Raw genomic sequence first — 18,419 nt, forward strand, 5'->3', positions numbered from 1 at the left:
GCAGTGACTCGGCAAAAATAAAATTTAGTGCTGGGAAAAGATTGGGGTACTAGCCTGACAAAGATTAAATGGGAGTGTACAGGAGGCAGAAAAAGTTTAAGTGTTAGCAGCAAAAATGACAGGTAAAATTATTTTTCAAAATTAAAATTTATAATTGTGCCAAAAATCTTAATATGCTGCACAGTACATGTGTTTTTTTTTAAATAACTCGTAAAATAAGTTTTTGAATTGTTATTAGTGGCTTAATTGACGTTTTGCTCATCCCTCCCCAAGTTAGAATGACATACTGCATAACAGACTGAAAAATAGCAAATATTTATCTTAGTTCAACGAATTTATACATTATTTTAGAATTTTGTTTGTAAGATAAGAAACATGTTTAGCCCATTTAAGAAAAGAGTCCAGCACGATACCTAAGAATTTTATATCCTGTATTCTTTCTATGACTGTACATTTTTCACAGTTAATGTTTATTTCGTTACATACATGTATTTTTAGTTCATGTTCGATAGGTTGACCAAAAATGTTGGCAGAGAAAGTAATATATTTGTTTTTATTTATGTTTATCGAAAGAAAACTATCATTAAATATTTCTTTAATTTTTTTAAGTTCGTTTTTTACCGTTTCCAAAACCGAAGGCTAATTGTCGGATGAATATAAAATTGCAGTATTATCTGCAAAATAAACTATCTGCCCCGTTATGTCTAAATTACATAAATCAGAAACAAAATTGTCTCAAGAATACTGCCTTGTGGTACTCCTATATCTATATATAGGATGTCTCCTAATTTATTATTTACTTGACTCTCTGAGACATACTATCTAAATCTCTTTTAAACCAAGTATTTGCCAAACCTCTTATTCCTACTTATGTAATTTATCTAAACGTATTTTATATGAGACTGTATCAAAAGCCTTAGCAAGATCCAACATTACACCAATTTTTTTTTCTTGTTCTATGGCTTTGTACATAAGTTTGTTACTTTAATTAAAGCATCATTTGTACTTAAGCATTTTATAAACCCAGATTGGTTTAGACAGTATTTTGTTGTTATCCAAAAATGACATTAATTGTTTTTAACACATTTTTCTATAATTTTTGAAATGTTGTTTAATATATAGATTGGTCTAAACTTTGAGGATGCAAAGCTACCCTCTTTATGCAATGGTATGACAATCGCTTCCTTGAGCCGTCTAGGAAATTTCCCTAAACTTAAGCTTAAATTTATTATATGAGCTAGAGATTTGCACAATTTATATCTGTGTTCTTTTAATATTTTTATACTTATCTTATCAGAACCCAACGCATTGGAGTTTTTAATTTCAGAAATAATTGATTGTATATCATATTCTGACACAGGAGCTAAGAATAAAGACCCTTGAGCATTTTTTGTAGCAACTGAATAATTTTTGGACTTATTACTAGAATTACTTTTAATGATTTATGAAGCCATAGCATTTCCAACATTTGTAAAATATCTATTTAGTGTGTTTGTAGCCTGCTCAGGATTTGACACGGCATTTATTATGTTATTATCATTTAATACAGTTTTAATATCTGCTTTTTCATTGTTTGAGCCAGTAATCTCTTTAATAATATTCCAAACTTTTTTAGAATCATTTTGTGCTTAGCAATTTTTCTTTTATAATAATCGTCTTTAGTTATTCGTATAAGAGACGTAAGCCTATTTCTGTAGTTACAAAATGTTTGTCTTAGCTGCGTATTAAATGATTGTTTGTTTAATTGTTGTTTAATTTTGTCTCTTGTTCTAATAGATTTAATAAACCCGATTGCAATCCATTGTTTTAACATTTTAAATGACTTACGTGTATTAACAGTAAGCGAACTAGCTTTATCTATGTAATTTTGTATCAAATGTACAAAATTTAATCTTGTAGCCTAATAGCCTAATAGCCTTATAGCCTCGTAGCCAGTTGAAGCCTTGTAGTACTTTAGTATCGCAGCTTCGTAGCCAAATAGCGCTAGGCTTAAGATAGCTGGAGCCATAGACTTTGGAGGCAAAACACTGTTGGAGCAATAGACTGTAGGAGGCATTATATGCTGTCGTAAATTGACGATTTCAATGTTCGTGCACATGTACGTAGTTTTCTTTAAATGTTTCCTTTTTTGTTTAAATTGTGCGTCTTTTTTGTTAAATGTGCTTCATTTTCGTCCAAATGCGTGTACATTGCGAGTTTATATTATTACGTGTTCGGTGAGTGTATTGTCTGTGTATTGTGTGTTCATTGTGTGTCCAGTGTGTAGTGTGAGTTCTTTTCTTTTGTTGAATGTGTGTCCTTTCATTAAATGTGCGTAGTCCGATATGTAGTAGCTCTGAATATTTACTGGTTCAAAACGTCTTGGTAAACATTTTTCAGGGATTCTTTGTCCTTTAGTGAGCGTAAAACATGTTCCGTTGGTCTAATTGCTTGTAAGTGATTTTATCAATAATTCTGACAGTTTGAAAACTTTGTCTTGACTACTTGAAATATGTTATATTAGTTAACAACGAAGGTAATGAGGTTTCGAAATGTGTGGTTTATATGTCTGACAGTGATCATGACCTGGTGGTCCGAATACACTTGGCCTATACGTATAGCATTACACGTGAACTGGTTTGAATGTATTTCACGCATCGAAAAAATAACAGACTTCCATGTTGGGTGGCGCGACAACATATTTAATTCGTCGGCCGGGTATCTTGTCTAGTGTTGTTTTTCGTAGAATGAATGATTATTAAACTCTATGAAAGGTAACGGGAAACCATTTAAAATTTATTTTGAGCTTTAGTTATCCTTATAACTGGCCGAAAATCAAACCACAGACGGAAATCTATCGCGTCAATCATTATTTTAATAAGTGATTTTTTGATGAATTTTGGAATTTTTCCTGAATTTCTATGTCAATAAATACAAATTTCCAAGATGGCAGTATTGTCGGCATAAAGGAGGCTGGTATATAAGGAAACTAGCTGCCCGACCCGGCTTCGCACGGCTATACTAATGGAAAAAAATTAAGCCACATCTCCCATTTACAGTAATGGTAAATAAAAAAAATCAGTGAAAATTTATTACAATGCTGTATAATGTACCGGAGAGAAAATGAATAGCACCGATGGTTTCCCGACTTGTGCACGCAACGTACAACTGATGTACCCGTACTTCGCTACGGCAGTCTACAGGCAGATCACTCTTGCGCCGCTCATTATACATACCCCTCCTTGTGGGTACGCCACTGCCACGCGATGCCCGTTGCCATGGAGACACAGAAGGCATGAACAATGCAAAATCCTGTTCTCATGCAGACAAAGTAACCACTGTTGCCTGGTTTTAACCACCCATGGGATATAATTTTCGGAAAATGTCATCCTGCGTAACATAGGAACATTACTGTGAAGTTTCAAGTCTGTTAAATATATAAACTTGAATAAAAGGGCAATAAAAAAACAAATTAAACACAGAGAGAGGAAAAAAAACAATAGTTTAGGTTTGCGATTTAAAGTGATAAAAAGTATTTAAATACTAATTGAACTCTTATGAGGGTACTGATTGCTTCGTTGTTAATATCACACGGGTGTTTTTTACTTGTATGGGAAAATTAAGAATGATAAGGCATCTAGTGCGTGGCAACAATGTTAATAAGCAATAGGAAATAAACTTCTAGCGCCTGCGGCATTGTCAACACACACTTCGTACGTGTACTACATGTTGTATCTAACCCCCTCCAACGCATTTGATTCTAAATTGGACTTTTGGTAAGGATCCCTAATTATATTGATAGAATAATATAGCCTATAGCCTTCCTCGATAAATGTACTATCCAACACTGAAATAATTTTTCAAATCGGACCAGTGGTTCCTGAGATTAGCGCGTTCAAACAAACAAACAAACAATCTCTTCAGCTTTATAATATTAGTATAGATTAAGCTGATTTCAGGATTTTGAACATTATTTATTAAAGAAGTATTTTTTCTCTACATAGTTGCCATTTTTGTACCAGCATTTAGGTTTTAAATTGCTGGATTAAATCGCTCTCTCTTTAGTGTTACGAATGTGTTCGCTAGTAATGGAAACAGTATGAAGACCATAGGGGTGCCATTATTATAGCTGAAATTTTTTTCTTTGTACGGAAAGAATGTAGATGTGAGCAATGGGTTGACCAGATTTAAGGACAACCTGAGCCACTTCTTGGAGCACCTCTACGGTTTACATCCCAACATTAAGTTCTGGTCACACTCACTCTAAATGCCACGTTGCTCTTAGTTGATTTTTCAACTCGGAAGTTACCTGCTGAAATAATGAGTTTGACATCTATCCAACCGTATTTTAAGTAGAAATTGAAAGGCATTATTTCGTCCAATATTTCCCCTAGAACTTTGCTGTCAAATATGATTTTAGACGTAAATTTGACTGTGACGGGGACTTTAAAACAGAACGTGGTTGCTAGGGGGATAAAAGGGTTATTGCCTGCAGCAAGTCCCTACCCCATCATGCATCTGGAGTGACCTCGGAGTGGGGGCCACCATGGGGGAGAAACTCTAAATTGCCGAGCCCTAGATAGAAACTTTCATAATATATTACTAACATAGCTACATTGATTATGAGAAGTAAGTCATTAGCTATTATCACGCAAATAAACCAGTGAAAAATTAGTTCACTTTATTTTGGTAGTCACATAACTTGTGTGACATACCAGAAATACTACATCTCCTAATCATACAAATAGAACATTTTTTTTATTACAAACCAGTATTAAATATTTTTTGCAGAGTAATTGTCTTCTACTAAGCAATTATTCGTCGAGTAGTTAAATTATCGTTTTAACGCTAACACTTTGGATTTGAACCTCTCGCCCGGGTGTTTTTGCTAGTGGCTGTGGGCCCACCCAACAGTCACATGTCGCGGCAAACATGGTGTCAGTTTCCACTGTAAGAATCGCACTTGCGTATCTCCCTCCTTGTCCTGTGGGCGCCACAGTGCTGCTCGTCTCCGCATCCACGCCGACCCTGCCGCCCAGCTGTCTCCCGAGTGCGAGTCGATCCTGCGCGCGAACTTCTAACCACGTCCGCCCCGGCGGCGCCGGCGGGGCAGCTGCGACCCGGACTGCGCGACTCGATACTCGCTCGCCGTTCCGCGTGGCTCATCTTCTTTCCGTCGCTTCGGGCTCTCTCGTGCGTTTCCTCAACAGGTATCGACTGAGTATCATCCAATAGTAGTTGTATGACCTTCTGCAGACGAAGATAACGTTTAGTAGAAATGGCGAGAACATTTCTGAACCAAGAACAAAATTCAAGAGAGCTGTCGTGACAAATGAAAAGAAAGTTTCCTTATTATTAGTAATAACAAGAAAGTGCGGTAACCAACTCGGCGTGACACCGAACCTAAAGGGGGTAGTTTTCTATATTAGTCTGCGTCTACATTATACTATTCCTGCTGATAATTTAAATTAAATTGTTTGTACAAGTTTATAACTGTTTTTTTATCGATTCAGTAAGTAATTTTTTTATGGTTCTAAGTAAGTACCTTTAAGGCCAATTAATATTTCAGTTACAAGATGGATTGAGCGAGTCAAATCTTGTGGCACAGCATCGAGAATTAATGGTTGAAAGCCTTTTCCGTAAAACTATTTTTAGGATCACATTCCAGGATTTTGGGAGTCAAAAATTAAGATAATTTAGAACTATATCCTCGAAACAAAAACTATAAAATAAATGTTATAAAATTGATGACAGCATTTATAAACAAACGATAGGCACATCCCTTGGCAGGAGGCAAGTGATATGATCACTCAGTAACTGTAGCCCTTGGATTAATAATGCCGAATGAAACAATGAGCAATGGATTATATTTATCTGTGCATTTTGAAAGTATGGTTATTATTATTTATGATAATTTGATTTTTCACTTACTTTGTCCTCCGACTTGTCCTCAGTGGCCACAGTTGCCGGACTGGGTCCAGGCCGCGGAAGGCAGTGTGAAAGCACCGCGCAATCACGTTGCCACGACGGCCCCAGACATGAGCACCGGGGATTTATCCAATATGTCCAGCAAAACTCATACACCGCATTAACTACTTCGTCTGGTGTTTTATATTATTTCTCGCCGACCAAAACATGTCATTTTCCTTGAAAACCACCAATACAGGTTTCTACGCTTCTCATAACACTGTCGCAATCACAACGCGCGTAATAGTGTGGTGGCTTAGGCCGGCCACACACGTAACGGTATACATGACAGGTAAACCTGCGCAGGTTTACCTGACAGGTATACCTGTGCAAACTAGAGCCCACACACGTAATGGTATACCGTACGTTTAGCTCAGTTGAGAGATGGCGAGCCAACAAGATGAAGATGATAGGATAGCTTTAGTCGGATTGTGTGTGGTTTTAAACAGTAAGAAGAAGAAGTTTAAACGTAAAATGTGGAGTAAAAAGTGGCTTACTAAAAGAAATGAATACATTCATACAAGATTATTGAAAGACTTGAATGGTGAGCCTACAGACTTCCGTAATTATTTGCGGATGGATGAAGACGCCTATGAAAAGCTGTTGTTACTCGTGACTCCATTAATTGAAAAGAAAGACACGGTTATGAGGAAATCGATTTCTCCCCATGAGAGATTAACTGCGACTTTGAGGTTCCTTGCAACGGGCCGATCGTACGAGTGTCTCAAGTATTCTACGTTGATATCACCACAAGCTCTAGGCAAAATAATTCCAGAGACGTGTGAAGCCATCTATAAAGTGCTGAAAAACGTATATTTACAGGTACGTCAAGCCATATTGCACAGCATATTCTATTGATGTTCTAAATGTCAAGTTAGGTTAAAATTAAAATATTTTAAATTTATTAGAAATTAACTTATATCAAAATTCCCTGATGAATTCCCTTAACGGCTCTTCTAATTCAAAAATGTATAAGAAGAAATATATATATATTTTAAAAATATAAGTTAAACTAACGTAAAGTTAGCTATTCTATTATAGTTCAACTAACTATAACCCCGTGGTTCTTGAAACTTTGAAGCAAAGAAAACACCTTACGTAATTATTGATTCTGTGGTATATGGGTAAATAAATATACACATGTTATTAAACATTTCTACTTTATTTCATACAAACGTATTACAGTTTTTAAAGGGAATATTTAACTGAGTACAGAGACATGATATTTGATAGTGGGTAGAACATAAAAAAGAACTGTTTGGTAAAACAAAAATGTTTCGTAGTAACATTGAATATAAATAAAGAAACAAAACAGACTATTGATTTTTGTCATAATTAGCTAAGTAATCTGCCATTGATTGATGAGGTGGAATAACGTCATTGCTAACAAATTCAGCTGGTGAAGTTTGTTGTGGATATTGGCCATAAGATACAGCTGCTAGAGGACTCGTTGTGCTCCTACTTGACCCAGGGGTGTTGGTCAAAGATTCGTAGTTGTACGAGCCAGTATTAGGTACGTCAAACATACTCATTTCAGCCTCAAAAAGGAGGTCGTTGATTCTTTTTTCTACGATCAAACCCTGGCGTTTTTCTAAGGCCCTAATTCGCATTGCAATGGATTTGCCCATTATATCATATCTGTCGTCTTGGCATGATGGTTTCTGAAAGTGGTCTCTGACTGAGACTAAGACACCAGTTGTCAAGTCTTCAATTTTATTTTTTTTTGCCAAATTAGGTCGGGAATAAGGAGGTAGGCTTACCGCACGTGTATCTGAGTTGGGTCTTGGGACCACAGGCGAAGGGACCTCGTTATTGATTGATGTTTCTCTGCTCGGTGTTGTAGCTGGTTCATCAACGTCCTCCTGAAAAAAATATTTATGTACTAGGTGTACCCATCCAATTATTACACAACAAAATACTCTTTTACATTGGTTTGGAAATTGTCGATTTAATGGTTTATCCTTGATTTTGAAACCCATAATGTAAACATTGTTTACTCACGTTGAGAACAGTTATTATGAATTTAATTTTGTTCCAGTTTCCTAACACCACTGAGAAATGGAAAGTGATTGCTGAACAGTTTGAAGAGAAATGGAATTTTCCCCACTGCCTCGGTGCCATGGACGGCAAACATATAGACATAGTTCCTCCAGCGGATTCCGGATCATATTATTACAACTATAAAGGCAGACACAGTATGGTACTTTTTGCAATAGTGGATGCTAAATATCGGTTCCTTTTAGTGGATTTTTGGACCAATGGGCGTGTTTCTGACGGAGGTGTTCTTCAAAATATTAAGTTTTATGAAAAGTTACAGAGTGATGAACTTAAGATCCCAAAACCATGCAATGTTACTGAACATTTCAAAGAGGTGCCTTACGTGTTTGTGGCAGATGACGCCTTTCCCCTGTCAATTAACATTATGAAACCTTTCAGACAAGCACAACTAGATTCAGCTGTAAAAGAAATCTACAACTACCGAGTTTCAAGGGCAAGGCACGTAGTCGAGAATGGGTTTGGAATACTAGCCTCCAGATTTCGCATATTCCATACTCAAATCAATTTCGAGCCAGAGAACATAGTAAAGGTAGTAATTGGCAACATGTGCATTGCATAATTTCTTGATGCAAACACATCCTACCATTTACGCTCCACCAAACAGTACGTATCAAGAGAATGACGATGACGCTACTACTAATGCTGGGTTAGATACCAATGACGAATATGATTGCATTACAACGAGCGAGCTTAGGGAATGTAAATGTGGCCGCCAAAAATCTCAGAGAGGAGTTTGCTACCTACTTCGTCAATGAAGGCAAACTTTCATGGCAAGACCAACGTGTTCTTCGAAACAAAAATTAAAGTGGAAGACTAAGTGAATAATTATCAAGTGAATATATATTTTTAGCTTAGTTGAGTCAATGAAATTCACCAATCCATGCACAAAAAATACATTTATACATATACATTTTGTCATAAAACTACATTTATACATATAAATTTTGTCATAAAACTTTTTTTGTTTTATTCTACCATTTAACATTTAATTAACATCTAATTTAACATTTAACTTGTAAATTAAAGTGTTGTTCAAATAAATTGTTTAACTAGGTAATTGATCTGTCTGGTACTAACTTCCTCAATCTCGCTCCCATCTCCTTCCTCTAAATTGGACATAGATGCACTGGGAATGTCTTGATCACCAAGAAAGTCGAACAAATTTAAGTACCACAATTTAGATACGTAGACATTGTCGGCTGATGCACCAGACTTCATTGACATGTCACGTTTTTTCTTCTCTTTTCGAACATTGCTTCGTAAACTATTAATCTTTCTAATCACAGATTTCTTTGTTGCATCGGGTTCCAGTTCTTTCAACTTGAGCAAAAGTTTCGCATAAGCTGCATCTCTCTTTTCGCGATCGTGATACTCTTTACTTTTTACCCGCCACAGGCACGGCTCGAGTTTATACATATCGATAAAGTCTTCAATTACTTGGTTGCGTTTACGACTCGACATCACTAGCACCAGTAGCCACAAGATAGTCCGCTAACTACAAAACACAAAGACAAAAGACACTCTCTTCACAAGGAAGAAGCCTCAACTAAACAAAACAACTGCGCAGGCGACCGGACGTACTCACACATACGCTCAGGTCTAGGGTATAACTGACGACTGCGCAGGTACAAGATACCAAATCTCCGTTCCTGTCAGGTCACCTGCGCAGGTCGCTTCGCCTGTGCAGTTTCGCATGCAGTGACTGGCACACACGCTCCGGTTTGCCTGCGCAGGTGACCTGTACAGGTTTACCTGTCATGTATACCGTTACGTGTGTGGCCGGCCTTAGAGCCAATATTTGGCAGAATCGTGACCTGCTGGATTAAAGCGTCAGATTCTGTACAGCTCATATATACACTCAGTACTACCAAACTATGGGGTGGTGCCCGATTTTTGGGTTCGCCATCTTGAAATACGACGCCATTTTGGTTTTCTCCCAAATTTTTCGTCACTCGTTAAAAAACTGCTGAATATCGCCCTAACTGTCGGTTTTTTGGCAAAACATGTAGGCATATGTTTTATTAACAATTCAATTTGCTACAATTTCAGCTCAATAACGTCTTTGTAGGTTGAATATTTGGCGACAAATAAATTTTTTAACTTTAATTTAGTTTTAAAATTTTTGTCATTCGTCCAAAAATAGCTGTATAGCACCCAAACTGTTGTGTTTATGGCAAAACGCGTAAGCATATGTTTTATTAACAATTAAATTTGCTGCAATATGAGTTCACTACCATCTTTGTAGGTTCAATAGTTTGTGAGAAACAAATTTTCAAACTTTTATTTCATTGTCAATTTTTTTACTTGCACCGAAAAATAACACCAGCTGTAACCCCAACTGCAGGGTTAACCTTCCGTTAGGCGCGCGCGCCTGACAGGTGCATTCTTATCTTGTTTATGTTCCCTGCACGAGGTCGTGTGTCGGGGAGGGGGCTGCTATCGTCTAGCTTCCTAACTTTTGTTTCTTCTCTGGTTAGTTCATGCATGACTGTTGACGGAGTTACTTCAAGGCCGTGGCAGCCATTTTCACCCTGCAGGTGCAGCGCGACTACTGACGTAAGTTTTTCGACTATGATATTTTCAATTGCTATCTTCACCAAATTGCTTATTAATTCTTTTTAATTACACACTTATTAGCTAAGATTGTGAATTTAACATTAACTACTGAAAAAATAGAATCACCTAGTAGGTGTGACGCGACTTCATGTGTTTGTTTTACAATATGTGTTTCAGGATGGCTGGAAAAAAATAATTTATAACTTGGATAATCCTAAAGACGTCAAGAAAATCCATAGTATGCTGTTTGATGATACTTCGGGAGATGAGGACTTTGGAGAACAATCTGATTCTGATAGTGAAGATCAGATACACGAGCGAGAGGAAAATTCAGACACTGAGCAAAGCTGTAATGAATCAGATGGTGATGATCCCGGTAATGCATCTTACTACATGGCAAACCATAAGAAAAATGGTAAGATCGTCGATTCGTACCAATGGAACAAATGCCCATGTCCGAACAAGAGGAGAAGAGGTAAGCAAAATTTGTTATTACACATCCCTGGGGTTATAGGAACAGCAATGAATGCTGAAACCATTTTAGATACCTGGCTTATTCTTTTTGATGAGTCAATACTCGACTCTGTTGTTGCATGGACAAACCAACATATTGAACTTGTAAGACCTCAATTTAATCGCCTCAGAGATGCACGTTCGACGGATGTAATAGAGATGAAGGCTTTTATGGGTTTGTTGTACCTAGCTGGTGTGTATCGTGGGTCACGCCTGAACTTAGAAGACCTTTGGGATCCCTCTGGGGATGGTGTTGAAACATTTAGGCTCACCATGTCCTTAAAACGCTTCCGATTTTTGATGAGGTGTATTCGATTTGACAACAAAGAGACGAGAAATGAAAGGAAAGAACTAGATCGAATTGCACCAATACGAGAATGTTTTGAAACATTTGTTGCTAATTGCCAGAAAAGTTACTCTCTTGGAGAGAATGTCACACTTGATGAAAAATTAGAAGCATTTCTGGGTCGTTGCGGTTTCCGCCAGTACATTCCCTCAAAACCTGCCAAATATGGAATCAAGATCTTTGCACTTGTAGATTCCAAAATGTATTACACTTTCAACATGGAAGTATATGCTGGGAAACAACCAGATGGACTGTATGCTGTCAGTAATCATTGTACAGATGTTGTTCATAGGATGGTATCGCCCATAGTCAACTCAGGACGAAATGTTACTACTGATAATTGGTTCAGTGATGTTCCACTTTTGAGTGATCTGGCCGATAAAAAATTATCCCTTGTTGCCACACTGAAAAAAAAAAAAGGCAAATCCCTGACGTATTCAAACACATGGCTAACATAAGTGAAAAGTCCAGTATATTTGGATTCAGAAAAGAAGGGACTTTAGTTTCCTATGTTCCTAGGAAAAACAAAAATGTATTTCTCATATCCAGCCTTAATTTTGACGATGCAATCGATGATTCTACTGGGCCTTCAAAAAAATCGGACATCGTAACATTTTACAATGAAACTAAAGGTGGTGTGGATACGGTGGATAAATTGTGTGCAACGTATAACGTGGCGAGAAATGCTCGGCGGTGGCCTTTGGTAATATTTTTTGCTATGCTCAATGTGGCCGGTATCAACGCTCAAGTCATTTACTCTGGAAACGGTTATGTTGTAGCCAACCGCAGGACATTTTTACGCCAACTTGCCAAAGGTCTTGTTTCAGAAGAAATGACACGACGCAGTGCTGAAAAACAGAATTTACACATAACACTTCGGCACAGATTGACAGAAGTAACCAAGCAGCCTCTCAAGTGTAGGGAATCGAACAGCAAATCACAAGAGATGAACGACCAAAACAATAAAAGGAAATTGTGTGAGCCTTGTCGCGAAGACAAACAACGCAAAAATACCAAATATTGTTGCGCTACTTGTGGCAAATATTTGTGTTTGAGTCATGTCACTATTATTTGCAAAGATTGTTATGAATGTAAGACATCTTCTGCAGATGATGGTTTGGAAGTTGATAGTGAATAAGTGCAAAAGGCCTGTGAGTTGGTGAAAAAAAGACAGCTGAAAAACAAACAGTGTCTGCAATTTTTATATTTTATGTGTTCTCTGAATTTTTAGTGCTTTTGTTTTTTTCACTTTATCATGCTATTTTACTTTAAAACATATTTCCATCTGGACTCATTTATACGAGAAGAAAAGTTTGTATATTACCTATTAATTTCACAAAGATTTGGATTGTGTATGTACCAAATAAGAAGTGTAAATAATACATGGAATTAATCGAAATATAAGAACTTACATATTTCATAACATATCTCACTAAATTATGTTTTATTTAAATACTGAAAAATAATTTTAAAATATTATACCTGAATTTCTTTGTTACTGATCTACAGCTATTGTTTTGGATTTTTTATGCATTTATACTGTGGTAATATTAACAATAAATTATGAAGATTCTTATGTTAAATAAATTTTAAATTTACATTTTAAATCTTTACATATATACAGCTCAAATTTACATGGTATTGTAATGAAACTCTTCAGTAGTGGGGATTTATGTTGGTGGAAATAGGAGGAGCACCTCACAGGTGCATTGCGCCAATCCATGTTTGAAGCATAGGTGCGCCTATCGGAAGGTTAACAATGAAGAAATCCACAAAACAGATGTAATAGCTTCAATTTTTTTATATTATTATAAGTTATTTCGATTTTAATTGTTTATAGGTCATTGCAGTGAACCACAGAATTGAGATTTTTTCTGATAATATAAAATGCAGTTAGTGTTCAAATTAAACATTTCTCCAATAACTTGCAATGTTCGGAAATATACATAGACCTCAATGTGGTTGAAAGAAGTATAAATAACTGCACAATCATAAAAAAATAGCTATATCATGTATTTGGGCACCTGCAATATAACAAATATCTGAGCTGTAATGTTCATTGATAATATTTGAAATGTTTATATTTTAACATAAAGATGCTTACAGTTCATTCACAATTCCACTATCCACAATGGCCTTTGCAGTGACAAAGAGCAGTGCAGGCAAGTGAGGCCTTTTTACAAAAACAACTGTTAGAACAGAGGGGTTCAACCTTACAACCACACTTTATCAATTCCCTACAACTGTTACTCGCTTCGGGTATGGACATCCAGATCGGTTGCCAAGTTTCTTCGTTATATTTCCATCCAAAATTAGCTGGATTATGTGTATCCTGAAACGATTTGAAACTATTTAGCCAGATGCTAGATTGATAGAGGCATCGATTTGTGTGTTGCAAGAGAGCATCCTGTGTGGGCGGTAGATTATGCATCATCTTCACTTGTATTCCTTGTGTAAACAGATCCTGTCTGACCTCGTTAATACAGGCGAGTTCTGTGGTGCAATCGTACATGATGCATGTGAATCTCTCGATGAGTTCAAACTCCTTTGTTTTATTATCAACTGTCTTATAAGGATATTTGCAGGAAAAAGAAATCCTTCAGTAGCTGAAGGGTATGCCTTCCATGTTTTCCATGCGGTTTTTTCCCTTTACCAGCAAATTGAGATGTGTTATCTGAGCCCGTAAATGAATGGAAAAAAAATAATGCTTGTGACCTGTTTTCTCCAAGCTCTTGGAAAATGTCATTGATATGATAATATCGGAAATTTTTACCATTACCGAATGCAACCCAAAGTTGAAAATGAGGTTTGTAAGTAAGTAGCTTGAAAAATATGCTTACTAGTATTACAACCACATCTGTATCCACAGTGCTTATAAGGATGTTAGTTGCACCTTTTTGTAATGCATCCAGTATATGAAGGCACATTCTGGTATCAGCCTCTTCGTGATCAGTTTCGGGCATGGGCGTACCACTGGTTTTAGAAATGACACATTTACCATGTGTGATGAACAAATGCTTATATTCTTGTACATTGTGCATAGAGATTGTATAACTTAGTAGGGCAAAGAGCTCAGTTTTGTTTTCTGAATTTTGAAGGAACGTAACAAAGTTTTTAGGAATTTTAGTTTCTCTTGTTACTTTTCTCCTTTCTCCCTTCCCTCTCTTAGCACGGGTAGCTCCTTTCAGACTGTCTTTTTTGTAAGTGTCCCATACAACATATATTCTGGTACAGTCATTAAGTTGATTATCGATCCACGGTAAGAATACGATATCACAATAGTCTCCAAAAGTATTTGTCTCAAACCTAGGTGGTTCAAGATTTTTGCTAGGAGGAAGGCAAGACAGCAAATCTGACTTATCGCTTGTAAGTCTCAAATTTCCATGTTTACTTATAGATGGAGGCCATGGGTGGTTTTCGTGAGAAAAGATCTTGGAAAGATAACTTTGACGCACTTGGCATGCTACAAACAGTTGAGCGAAAATTCCATAGTCACTTTTCAAGTCAGTGCTCAGATCACATTTATTTCATTGTGCACTACGTCCAAGTTGCTGAAAGAGTGTTAAGTACATGATTATTTTTAAGTGGTCTGTTTATTGAAACTGTCCTATCGATGATAACATCTTTTACATATGCTGAATATTGGTTTGTTGCAGTATCCAGCATTGTGCGTAGCTCGCTTACCATTTCCTTTCCGACACAATCGTGATTGTAAATGTTGATTAGTTCGTCACATTCAAGGAAGGAGTTGAACTTTGATGAGATACATTCAACTAAATTGTTGACTTGATCTTTGTCTTTTGTGTAGAAAATCCCTATTCATGATTTTTATCATCGGTGTTGGACTCTTCTGTGATGTCTTCAAATTCATTCAAAATACGTGAAATTTCAGGACCCGAAACCATCCACTTTCTAGAAGCATCTCGATTCTCCATCAGACCAACTGCACCACCTGCAACTTTGACCATCTTGTTATTTTGTTCGTGTGCCTGGTCCAAAGGCATGCTTGAAAATGCCCTGCTGGTTTTCGGAAAAGACCAACAGCTCTGAAACTTATCTTTGATGACATCTGGAATACACTTCATATCTCTAATGTGAATGGGAAGCCAACGGGCATAATTTATGTGATCTAAAATGAAAAACCAGGGACTAATTGTTCCATAACTTCAACATAAAGAGGGAAGTTTCTCTGACGGTGTGAACGTACAAACATCAAAACTTTGAGTTCTAGTTCCAAAATCAGATTCCAGAACTCAAATGTAGGGTTTCTTCCAATCATGTCTTTCTTCCACTGTACAAAAGCCTCGTCATCATGTGGTCCAGGTAAATATTTGAATGCTTTGTCCTGAAGCACTACCAAGGTGCAAGTAAAAAAATTGACAATGAAATAAAAGTTTGAAAATTTGTTTCTCACAAACTATTCAACTTACAAAGATGGCAGTGGGCTCATATAGAATAAAATTTAATTGTTAATAAAACACATGCTTACGCGTTTTGCCATAAACCCAACATTTTGGGTACTATACAGCTATTTTTGGACGAATAACAAAATATTTAAATTTAAATTAAAGTTAAAAAATTTATTTGACGCCAAATATTCAACCTACAAAGACGTTCTTCGGCTCAAATTGTAGCAAATTGAATTGTTAATAAAACATATGCCTACATGTTTTGCCAAAAACCCGACAGTTAGGGCGATATTCAGCAGTTTTTTAACGAGTGACGAAAAATTTGGGAGAAAACCAAAATGGCGTCGTATTTCAAGATGGCGGACCCAAAAATCGGGCACCACCCCATAGTTTGGTAGTACTAAGTGTATATATGAGCTGTACAAAATCTGACGCTTTAATCCAGCAGGTCACGATTATTCCGCTAAGCCACCACACTATAAGGATTTCTCAAGGTCACGACACATCACAGATGGAGTTCAGCTTCAAGTGTCATGAAATACTTAACACACCAGCATTGCAAAAAACAATATGCATAACACAGTTAGTGGGTTTACGATACAGGATTATATATTCGAGCTAATTAATTAACTTTTCCTAACCTAACAAACTGTCTCATGACTGTTATCTGATATTCTATGAATGCCGTATTCCGTAACCTGAAAGGATTTCCTTGTTTTTCCGGATGCTGGACAATCTGTCATGATCACTTATATTTTACAATGTATTTTGATATTAGTGTTTTTTCTATCTCTCTTTCGTGGCTACATGGCGATACTTTCAGAAATAAACATGTTAATGCACCCGCACTTCGCTACGGCAGTCAGCAGACAGAACACACACTAACTGCTCATTACACATGCCCAAACCCGTGAGTACGCCACTGCCGCACCTCGAAAGAAAAAAAAATGAAAAAAAAAAAATAATTTTTAAATTAAGTTGTGAAACTAAAACCGTTTGAACTAAGATAAGCATGAAGAAATATAAACCAATGGCGCTATATTTGATTTAAAAGTGTTTAAAGGGCATTGAAAGTCACTTTTATTTAATCAATACTGTGTTTATATGAAGGCAAAGATGAATATAAAAAGACTGGAATATGATCTGAAAGTGAATAAATCAACAATAATAAAATAAGCAGTTACCATTGAGATTACAAGGAAAATGTGTTCAAAAATCACTTAATATAATAAAAAACTTCATACGGATTCCGGAAAACTCTTTGAGGTGCAAACGACCCCCCCCCCCCCCCCCCCCCTTCGATAAATAATTTCACGATTAGACCTCACCGTCTCCGCTACGCGAACTACAGATAAACTCTCTCATTTGTATTGATGTAGAGAGACGACAATTACATTCATATAGATAAATATTTATTTTCAGGGCAGGGACCAGACATTAAAAGGGAAGGGAGGTGGCTAGAGCGTGATTGGTCGAAACAGCCCGAGAAAGGAAATTACTATCCGGGTGCGGGCGGCGGTTTCAGGAACGCACTGCCCGGAGTTGATGGCGTCGTCCATCTCGCGTTTTCCGCATCTGCGCCGCGCCATCAAATCCATTATTTTTGACGATCGTTTCTTTATTAAGAAACCCTCTCGCTCGTCGTCCACTTAACACATCACCGGGTTCCATCAATCGCCCTGTGTCATGCAAATGGCGCTCCTGTTCGGGGCTGATGTCGGAACATCACGGACCAAACCACAGACCAATTTCCTGCTTATGAATGTATATACTTGCTTTCAGCCATGCGTGTGTTGTACACTGTGCATGCTGCGTGAGCTACCGATGAATGTAATCGAACGGAAGGCTAGGATGTTTTTACTGTTTGGCTGAGGGAGTCCGCGTTTTCAGGGATTGGGAATTGTAACCAGTGTTAAAAATAAGGCGTGGTCCAGTCAAATCCTTAAATACCGTCAAATACTCAGAAAGAGAAAGTTTTTTTAATAATTAAAAAATAAAGAATCCAACAAAAATATTTGCTAAGGGGAAATATGCGTAGTTGTTAACGACTACAGTATTTACGACTACAATATTCATGCCTACGGAAGCTATAAAATGCTTGAATCCGCTACCAGCTGCAATCCTTTGGGAATGTTTGTTTAAGGCCGTCCCTGGTTCGGCGACTTGATAGGGAATTGTAGGTTAAAAAGTGTTTTCTACATCTTCTACAATTTTTCAGATAAGAATTTCGTACTTGGCTTGTTTGCTGCAGTTTTACAACAGAAATCATCTGTCAGATTAATATTGTAGAAAAAATATTGATAAGTATTTTATTTTACGTTTTTAAAATTAAGGAAAACCGAAAAAGTGGTCTAAAAAACAGGCTGTAAGATATACAAATATTTAGAGTCTGCAACATTTTTCCTTTTAAAGTAAAGAATAAAAAAGTAAGCGGTGGCATACTGCTAAATTTATTATAACAAGAAATATTTCGTATTTTGCATTTTCAGCTATTTTTTCTGGCCGCGAGTAGGTTCACTTGCGCCTGTCTTGCGCGCGGGAGCGTGCAGCCGGCTGCCGTGTTGCCATCACTTCGGACCCATCCTCGGCTA

Source organism: Bacillus rossius, chromosome 1 (assembly GCF_032445375.1).
Source record: "Bacillus rossius redtenbacheri isolate Brsri chromosome 1, Brsri_v3, whole genome shotgun sequence".
Lineage (NCBI taxonomy): Eukaryota > Metazoa > Arthropoda > Insecta > Phasmatodea > Bacillidae > Bacillus > Bacillus rossius.